This window comes from Cryptomeria japonica, unplaced genomic scaffold, assembly GCF_030272615.1.
Source record: "Cryptomeria japonica unplaced genomic scaffold, Sugi_1.0 HiC_scaffold_160, whole genome shotgun sequence".
Lineage (NCBI taxonomy): Eukaryota > Viridiplantae > Streptophyta > Pinopsida > Cupressales > Cupressaceae > Cryptomeria > Cryptomeria japonica.
The window spans coordinates 177,397-188,818 of NW_026728982.1; positions in this window are offsets into that span (position 1 = coordinate 177,397).

Consider the following 11,422-nt stretch of genomic DNA (forward strand, 5'->3'; position numbering starts at 1 on the left):
TTTTGACATCTACGAAGCATCTCCATCCATCCCTCATCAGCCCTCTCTCAAGGTTTGCCTTGCCGAAGGGAAAACTGGAGTAAACCAACAAGGAGATCATGGAGATCCCCTCAAGTCAAAACCAGCGCACTTTGTGTGGAAAAGAAAACTGGTGAAGTTTAAAGAGACGGACTCCTCTTTCCCCATTTCGACTCGGGCTCTAGTTGAGAACACCTTCGCTATCAAGATATCCTTTCCTGACCACATTCTCTCCCAGTTGGTCTCTTTTCTTCAAAAATTGGCTCTCATCGATAAGTTTAATTCTTCAATTCCTCTTCAAACCTTTCTTTCATGGGCAAACACTCACTAGTTGGGTCTTCGTGATATTTTCTTCATCGAGAGCCACTCGGAGTTTTTTATAGCTCTGTTTTCTTCATCAGAAGATAGAGATGCAGTTCATAAAAACAAATGCTGGTTTTGTCAAGGGGCCGGTCTTTTTACCTTACCCTGGATTTCAAATTTTAAACCAGATGCTAATCTTTGTAGATTTTATCCTCACTTGATCTCTTTTCTAGGTTTGCCTTTGAAATACAGAGACCCAGATATTGTGGAGACCATGGCCAATCCACTAGGCATCTTTGTCACTCACGATCTTATACCCTTTGAAACAATCTAGAGAGATGCTACGCTCTTCCTTCTCCTTGCCTCAAATAAGACCCTGCCAAAGCACTTAACCATCTCATCAAAATGGGGTTTGTGGCATCAAGATATTATATTAGATAATGCAGAGGTCGTCTGCAAATATCAACAACAATTAGGCCATTTCACGAATTCCTGTAGTTGTCATGAGTGCTCAAAGCTTTTAGTCTATAAAAATCACTGCTCAGACCCTCTTCTGTGTACTACTCATCAACATGAGGTAGTTTTATCTTCTGATTCTGTACAATCACGTAATGATCCCTGTAAACCTCAGGATGCCTTAAATTTTGAACCATCCTATGTTTAGTGGATTAATCAGTTGACCTATTTTTTTTATCATGTATAGCTGGATTCTTTATAGCTATAAATTTGCCTCCATGCCCACACCGGTTCTCCAATTATGTGATATAACATGTGATGACAGAGAAGCTATAGTTTGGGACCTAATGTTCAATGAATCCGGATTGATATCCTAAATTTAATGTAGAATTTATCAATTTTAGGGATAGTTGTCTCAAATAAGGAGGGTCATATCCAGGAAGTAGCAGACGATATGCTGTCCACTTTAGCTGCCACTATGATTGGGTAAATTGCAGAGGAGGAAGGTGTTAGTATGACAAATGTAATGTGTCCCTTATTAAAAACAAGGTTTTGTTGTTCAACTACTGACATCTCAGATAAAGGGAAAACCCCCTTGGAAATTAGGCACGAAGAAATGGAAACCCCTTCACAAGATGGTGAGACAAAAAAATTTATTTTTGACTATCCACAATCCTTATCAGTTGAGCAGAGCCCCAATTTGAAATCAGATGGCTTTACAACCCCAAAAAAGAGAGGTAAAAACCAAACTCTGTGAAGATTCAAGAAAAAAAAGAGGCAAGTGTGCAGAGTACTCTAGACCGAAAATTTAAAGTATCAAAAAGAATTACTAGGAGTGCAAAAGGCACAATGAAAATGATTTCTTGGAACGTCAGGGGTATTAATGCTCTGACGAAAGAGGGAGAATCAAATCTCACCTTGATTCTTCAAAGGCTGGCATTTTTTTACTCCAAGAAACAAAGATATCAAAGGAAATGTATCACAAAATAGTGGCTAAATGGACACAATTTGGAGCGGCCCAAATGCAAGGTGTTGAGGCCTTGGGAGGATTGCTTACATTATGGAATCCTAAAAAAGTTCAAGTTCACCTATTAGAACAAGATCATAACTGGCAAATGTTGAAAGCAATATGCTATGACATGACCTTTACAGTATTCAATGTTTATGGCCCCATCCCCACTCAGGAAAAGAAAGACCTATGGGACAAACTGACTGTGTTACTCCAACAAGAAGAAGCACAAAATTTCATCATTGGAGGAGACTTTAATACAATCTTGTCTCATAAGGAGAAACAAGGAGGAATCTGCCCACCCCCACGATCTATGTAGGATTTTCTAAGTTTCACCATAGAAAACAACTTATTGGATGTGATCCCCATTAATGGTCTCTTCACTTGGACTAATAGGAGATCAAGCTTCCTTCAAATTGCAGAGAGACTCGATAGTTTTTTCATTCCCTTGGAATGACTCCTTAATCAGGTCAATTATTATTCAGACATTCTCCCTATTTCTGAATCAGATCACTTCCCAATCCAAATTGTCCTTGAATGGAAAAAACAGAACCCCATGCTGATTTTTGGCTCCTTCTTCAAGTTTGAGCACATGTGATTTAGACATCCACATTTTCAAGCTTTATTTAGGACAATGGTGGGTATCTGCCCTTGCATGTAGTGGAACAAAGATGTTCCAATTTTTTAAGAAACTTTCATTTATTAAGGTCCAGGCTAAGGAATGGAATAGAAAGATCTTTAAGAATGGTTTTGTTCAAAAAAAATTATTGCTCAACAATTGGAAGAAGTTAACTAAAACATAAATTCCAAGGGTTTGGATCAGATCCTGCACTCTACATAGAAGGGTCTTCAAAGTGAGTGGGAAGAAGTTTGTAAGAGAGAAGAAGAATATTGGAGATAGAAATAAAGAGAGCTATGGCTAAAGCAGGGAGATAAGAACACAAAATTATTTCATGCTTCCACAAAACAAAGAAAATTATCTAATGTTATATTCTCAATCAAGCATGAGGACTCAGGGGTATTAATTAAAAATTTAAAAGACTTTCAAGAACAAGGAGTAAAGTTTTTTAAGAATCTTCTAGCCCCCCGACCTTCTAATTTAGATCCATTTTGGAAGGATAATGTTGAGCATCTACTGCAATCTATCCCACCTCTAATTTCTGACCAGGATAACAGAGCCCTACTAGCCCCCTTCACTATGGAGGAAGTCCACAAAGTGGTATTTTCCCTTTCCCCAAAAAAAGCCCGAGGTCTGGATGGGTTCACCGCCCTCTTTTTCAAAAGTGTTGGGATGTGATTGGTTTTGACCTCTTAGAGGTAATGGAAGAATCAAGGAAAGGGGGAGCAATGCTAAAAAGTTTTAATGCAACAAATATTTAGCTCAAATAACAAAAACTCGGAGGGCTACAACTCTTAGGGAAGTGTCACTAACTTACAAAAGCATTTAGATTACATCCAGAGAATCATGAACTGATGAAATAGCATCTCCACATACCTAAGTACAGTTCCGATTAAACTCACTATCTAATATGCTCTCCAACACACTTCTTTACACTTTCGAAGGATCAAACACTTGTTCTCAAATTTATTCAATTGAAAACATTTGCATTCACTCACAAATACCATGCAGATACCTCACACATTGATTATTACAATGAATTTATACAAGTCATCAACCTATGTTTCAAGGTCGGCTAAACACATGCTACATATTACAAAAATATAATCACACTCTACAATAATTCATGCAAACCAAAATGATGTCGTCTAAGACATAGTCTGGACCGAAACAACCACTGCAAATATGAAACAACTCCCAGAAGCACTCCTTGACCATCTGCAACATGCTACACCAGCATGAATGTCGCTTAGCATGAAGAACATCATCAGACATGAGAAAATTTTATAATAGCACGCACAAGGATCAATGTAGACCACCAATACACATAGCACACAATCTAGAAACATCCATAAGTAACTTGAATTGCACTGCAACAACCACAACAACTCGCATTACTAGAATCATCATCATCATTATACTAAACCTCAAAAACACTCACAACAATGACCATCAACCTGAAAGATTTTCTTATGGATTTCCAAATCATAAACCACTTGAGCTGAGGGCACACATCAATGTCTAGAAGACATTCCAAACATCCACAATCAAAGATATTACAATTTCAAAGAAATACACACAAATTTATCAAACTCTGCCAATAATGAATAACTGAAATATCAATCATAATACCGCATCAAATAACTCGATCAAATCACAAAAAATAGAAATTTCCTGTTTCAACTTGTGTTTTTATCTATCTTTTGAAATATCTTCCTTATCTTAGCAGGCTTTCATTTATCTTTCTCCTTTTTCATACTTTTATTATTTTGACAATTAAAAAATATCTTACAAGGAAGGAAAGGAAAGGATCTTTTATAGTGCATGATGCCAACAATTTGTATATGGGTCTACAGATTGGTTAGAGCAATATGGGGCTACCTTGTACTCCTTATGGGATGCACCTAACTATGCTACAAATGAGGTGTACATACCCTACCCCTTGTGAGATTTGAACTTGTGACCTCTCTTTCAAGATCACAAATGATCACAATTACATTAGCAACTTTCATACAACTAAAATATAATTATTATTTATCAATTAATAATTAAATTGAAAGATAACAATAACAAGGTTGAAATTTTTTCCTAACACTAATATAATCTTTATGGTTGTTTAAAGAAAAGAATTATATCTATACATATCAATGTGGATTGTAATGGTTCTCTTCAGGTATTGGATTATTTGTATAGGTAATAGTTTCAATGCCCATGTTAGTTGGCCAAGTTGATGGCAAAATATTTTTAAATTGTTTATTGAGGAAATGATCTGTACTTACATGATGAGGAAATGTTATGTACTTACACGATTATTGATATGATTCAAGAAGAAAATAGGGGGAGTTGAACATGTTGGACAAGAACTCACTTCCTCACTATTCCTATCATTTTTGTAGTAATGGCTATTGGAAGACTAGACCAGCAATATGAAAGTCCTGGATGATGTTACTATCATTTTCTTCTTATTGTAGAAGCAAATGTGGTCATCCAAAAAGTTGAATAGAAATTAGTGATATGATTCAAAGAAGAAAACAGGGGGAGTTGAACATGTTGGACAAGAACTCGCTTCTTCACTGTTCCTATCGTTTTTGTAGTAATGGCTATTGGAAGACTAGACCAGCAATATGAAAGTCTTGGATGATGTTCCTATCATTTTCTTCTTATTGTAGAAGCAAATGTGGTCATCCAAAAAGTTAAATAGAAATTAGTGATATGATTCAAAGAAGAAAACACGGGGAGTTAAACATGTTGGACAAGAACCCACTTCCTCACTATTCCTATCATTTTTGTAGTAATGGCTATTGGAAGACTAGACCAGCAATATGAAAGTCCTGGATGATGTTCCTATCATTTTCTTCTTATTGTAGAAGCAAATGTGGTCATCCAAAAAGTTGAATAGCAATTAGTGATATGATTCAAAGAAGAAAACAAGGGGAGTTGAACATGCTGGACAAGAACTCGCTTCCTCACTATTCCTATCATTTTTGTAGTAATGGCTATTGGAAGACTAGACCAGCAATATGAAAGTCCTGGATGATGTTCCTATCATTTTCTTCTTATTGTACAAGCAAATGTGGTCGTCCAAAAATTTGAATAGCAATTAGTGATATGATTCAAAGAAGAAAACAGGGGGAGTTGAACATGTTGGACAAGAACTCGCTTCCTCACTGTTCCTATCATTTTTGTAGTAATGGCTATTGGAAGACTAGACCAGCATTATGAAAGTCCTGGATGATGTTGTTGTCGACTACTATACTATTCATTTAAAAGTATGTGGCAATTTGTTTTGACCTTTAATAACACTCTAAATATATTTTTAAGAAATTCAAAAAGAAGAAAAATTATAAAACTGAAGCGTCAAATAGTTTGCAGTACAATATATTTATTAAGGCATTGTCAATACATTATTTTGAAAAATGCTAAGATAATTTGGAGAGATGCTATTTTATTTACTTAAGATATAAATTTTCATTTTTATTGAAGTGTTATTATTCTCTATCATATTGCTTGAGAATTATTTTACTTTTGCACATAATTTTTAATTTTATTTTTTAAAATGTTGACATTTATTATGTCTGTAAGTCATATGTAAATTTAAGATTTATTTTTACTAGTCACCATTCATTATTTGTGTAACTCTTTTTTTCACTTTTATTTTTGAAATAATGATAAATATTATATGCTTATGTGATACATTTTAAAAGTTTAATTGAATAATTTTAATTTAGCAGTGGTTGTATTTTAGTTTTTATAACCACAATCAAAACACAATGTTCCAAGATTTGTTGTCATTGTAGAGCATTAATTATTCTTTTAGTTTAGGTGCTAAAAATGGAGGGAAATGATAGCGATTTTTGGGAAATTAATTGAAGACTCTTCAATTTTCAAAAGAGGAGTGAAGCTAGGAAGGTGTGAAGGCATGAAGATTCAAAGACTTGTAGACAGAAAGTGCTTAGAATCAATGTTAAATTTCTAATTTTTTTCTCTTGTCATAATCTTCAACATATAATTTTATTTCAGGCATTTTATATTTTATTAAAATAAGTAAAAAAGCAAGGGTGTTGGTCTTGTATACAAATAGCCCATGGGCAGCAAAAAGAAGGTAGCAAAACAAGGGTGTTGACCCTATACAAGCTTAGGTCAAACAAGTCAAAAACAACAGGTTAGAGGACTATTGCCAAAGCCCTACCAATTTAAAAATAACACAATAGTAGAAATCTATGAACCCTCTGCAAGAGTGGTTAGAATCACCCTCAACTTGACTCTAAGCTTGGGAGGGGGGGGACTTACCTTTATGTCTACAACAAGCAATAGTCTAGGCAATACTATTATTAGGGACATCATTACCAGGAAGATCAAGTGGGGAACCCCCTTAGAGAAATCATCCACACTTGGAGTAGATTGTTGTTTTAGAACAACCCTCAAGACAGACTTGCTAGGAGCAGATAGTTGTTGCAGAATAGGAGCAAGAACCGAAGAAACTACAAGGCCAAACGGGGTCACACCAGGAGCATCTAGTAGGCCATTACATGCCACAACAATAGAAAGAGGCACAACCTCATCCTAGGAGGAGTCCACATTAGCATTAGAAGAATTGTCAGAAGAGGCATTTTTTCATATGAATTTATAAATGAAACTTTCAATAAATTTTACTTTTTCAGATTTTATTTTCATATATTGATTGGATGACATGTTAAGGCTCCAAGATTGGGTAGTTTGATAAGATCCTGTAGTCTTGTTTGCATCAACTAGTATTAGATTCAAAGATCTTGAGAGTGTAGGTAGATTGTTGAATGTGAGGTAATCTACATTGGGTTGAAAGAAGTATGTATAAGAACATGTTGGTTTTCTTATAATAGGGCTTGTAGCTAGATAGATGGTGTACATAGTTCCTCCACTAAGAGAGAGTGGTTAGAGGAAGTGAGACATGTATCTTCCAGAAATCTCTATTATCATGTAGAGGATAAGTGTGAATGTGAGTTTTGTTGTAGGTTGAAAATTGCACATGAAGATGAAAAAGAGGAAGAGTTTGGGTTTTTTTGTTAGAAATCCTTGAGGAATTCCAATCCTTGTCAAGAGAGAGAGAATCTAAAAGGCTATAATTATTAAATTGAGGATTATACTAAAATATTTAAGGGAAAAAAGAACAACAAAGGGAAAGAGAAGATAAGAGGAAAATATGGGTAAAAAGGAGTGCAATTATTTGTCTAACAAAGATGCCTTTGTAAATGAATTTATGTATCCAGATGAGGAGAAATGAAATATTAAAGTAGAATTCCTTAATGATGCCATGAATGAATAGATAAAAGGTGAATTTGTAGGAGAGTGCAACACAAGCTAAGATTCCTTTGGAGGGAATCAAGTTATTTGAAAATGTAGCTAAGAGTGAAGAAGCTATTTCAGTAATGACATAGAAAGAGGTAATGTATAACATTTTTCATTTGTATGTTTAAGAAGAGAATGGATTGTATGAAGATGAATATATTATAGAAGATAGAGAGAAAAATAATGTTTCAATAATAAAAAAAGAAGAGGTAAAACCATACTTTCTTGAATTTATGAAAGATTATTTGTATTTTGAGAAAACTGATGATGTGAATGTAGAGATGGAAATGAAAGTGAATGTAGAGATGATTTTTTTGGGTTCGATCTATATGTATAGAAAAAGATGTATGGTGTCAAGTATAGATAATAGTGCAAATCATGTTGGTAAGGTGACTAGAATATAGTGGGTTTGAACCCAAAAGATTAGAGAAGAGGGAGAGTTGCAATTGGTGAAGGAGGTTAGATTATGGTGGAGAAAAATCTTCATTAAGGAGGAGTGTAGAGAAAACATGTTTGAGAAGGATGACAAATATCCTAGATAGATGTTGGAAGAGTCAAATAAAGAAGTGTTTTTATCAGTCTAATATAACTCCATTTTGCGAGCCTATGCTCAGAAACTTCTTACTTGGTGAGTCTAATGTAGGAGCATCTAGGCACACAAACAATCTTGCATCACCAAAAAAGAATATTTATTTGGATATTTAATTTTTAAATTTTTGGTGTAGGTTGGCGCTTCAAGGGCATATTTTTTAGTTTTGAAAGATAAAATGTTTTTTTTATTAATACTTCACTTCTATTTCAAAAATTAGAAGAAAATAGGGTGATTAATGTGGTTTTAATACTATTATATTCCACAAATCTAAAGTTTCAACCATTTATGGGATCTATTGGCATATTATAGAATTGAAAATTAATTATATTTTTTTATGCCAAGATAATTTTGTATAAGGAAAATTACTTTTGATGTTCCATCCTTGTCTTATTATTAAAATTTGGGTGCTTAGAAGGGAGGAAAAGCTAGTGATTTTTGAGAAAATAATTAAACTCTTCAATTTATAATGGGGCACAACTTGATTCATGATTTTATTCATTTTGCATGTACATATACAAAAAAAGGTGTTGGATATGGTGTAGAAACAATTATGCTACATTTTCAAACCAAACACTACATTTTATTTTATATTTTTTGAAAGAATTTCAAAGGTGAAGTTGAGGGAAATGAGAGAGAATTATTGGGTTCCTCTTTTCGGCACCTTAAAAAGGTTTTAAAATGTACAAAATATATCACTCGATGGTATTAATAATAAAAAATCAACAACAATAACATTGAAGGAAGAACTCCTAGGCCTCTTCAGAGACTTGGGTATAAAAGAGTACAGGAAAATTGGCTTACAAATTAGAGACCTACATAAAAGAAGAAATAGCTTTTTAGGTGTATTGTGGGTGTTCATGACAAACATGAGAGTTGTAATGTGAAGGGGAAAATCAGATTTCAAAAGAGGAGTGAAGCCAAGAAAGTGTTTAGGCATGAAGATTCCAAGAGTGGTAGGTATGAAGTGCCCAAAAACATTGTTAAATTTCTTAATTGTCTCTTGATGTAATCCATCATATATGTAATTCCTTTTGACATTTTTTTTTTGTATAAATATACAAATGAGAGTTGCAATAAAAAACTGTTTTATATTTTTCTTTCATATTATGGATTGGATGACATGTTAATGCTAGAAGATTGGGTAGTATGGTAAGATGCTCTTTTTTTGTCTCCATCTCATTTCCAAGGTGTAACTTCCAACTATAATTTTTTTTTCTACTTTGAAAAGATTTGATGTGAGATCATGATAAAATAAGCTCCATAATCTCTCAACCATGCACCTTTTGATGTATTCATTGCTAATGCCATCAAAAATTTCTCACCATCATTATTTTCTTTTTCTTTTCCTTATCCTTGAGCTCTCTTATTAGATGCCCAAGTTTATTGTAAATAAAACATTTAGATCCACACTTATCTCGCTTCATGTCCTTGTTCTTCTCTTTATTTTGTATTCTTCCCTAAATTTCTAGGGCCTCCTCAATAAATTTTGTATTTTTTCTCTTCATTTCTAATTGAAGTAATAGTGAAAATACACAATTTAATTGGGTTCTAAATTGCTACCAACAAGTGATCCCATAAATCTAACAAAGAACATTGCAAAAAATCCATGCAATGATCTCCTCCTCAATATTTACTCAAATAGAGTGCAATTTCTTAACAATAATGTTGGAAACATTTAGGCGTGCAAACAAAAAGCCACGCTCCTCCATTCTAAAAGTATACTATTTATTTCTTAGGAAATATATATTTATCGAAGATTTTTTCTAGTAAATATTCCCCAAATTCTTGTAGAGAGGCACACCATTCACTTATTTACGTGCATTCAATAATACAAAGTATACTAAATAGATCGTAATTGTGAATATTTTCTTTTCTATCCATTTTCTTTATTGTCTGATAGCATATCCTCCATAGATATATATCCAAAAGATTATTCCCCATATTGAGCTTTTCCTTTTTTTGACAACAATATCTTCTATGAAGAAAGCTCTTACTCAATCTAACATTGTTATAAAAGCCCATATCTCTAATGTCTATAATTTGAGGCTATCAAGCTCTAATACTAAAAGAAGGAATGTATAGATGTAGAATACATTTTCTCTAAAAGAGGAAATCTGTAAAAAGATCAAACTAATAATTCAATTACAAGGAAATAAACAAAAAATCACTAACCATAACATAATAATTTATGTCATAGAAATATTTTCAAAATAAATACACTACACTCCAAATAATTTTAATGCACTATTTGATAATTAATCGTTATAATAAAATTGTAGAGTTTAATCCTTTGTACACGTATCACCAATAAGAAATTTTGAGCAGTTATAACAACACAATAATACTCACAAAAAACAATATCTAACTTACATCCTAAGCACGCAATAAATAGGAGAAACAATACAAGAAACAATGAGTATGGTTAGAAAAACTAAAACCACAAAAAATGTGGCACCCAAATCTAGAGTTGAAATGTAATGCCTGAATCTCAATATGAGTCCACAAGTTAAAAATAATGTAGCCCTTCCACCTATCATAATATTATCAATAACCCACTTTTGCCAAATTGGATGCTCTATTCTGGATCCACTATCTATATTCATATGTCTTACTGCATGTCATAAATTATATAATAGGCTAATCAAGTGTAAACCCTTCTTACAAATCTCTTATATGCTCTTATATTTCCAATGTGGGAGGGCCAACTTCAAGAGGCGAGAAGATTTGATCTTAGAAATTTAGTTGTCTTTTTTTCATTTTTCTTTTAATAACTTGAATAGGTCTACAACCCCATAACAAGCTAACTTATTACAACCATCCAAAAATAATAGAGCTAAAAACAACCTCTATAACTCATCAATAATGAGTAATTCAATCATTATTAAAACTCTCAATTTCATTAGCAAAGGTGCTTCCCCTTTCACAACCGAAGATGCTTCTCAACGGGTCAATTAGCTTCAGATTGTTCTCTCTCATGTCACAAGATGTTGCAACTTGGTGGAAGGATGCCACTGAAGATCATTTGACGGTTTATGCTTCTGAGTCTGCTTCTGTTCACTCCTCCCTCAAGGATGTTGTCTCCTCCCAAGATGAGGTTCCC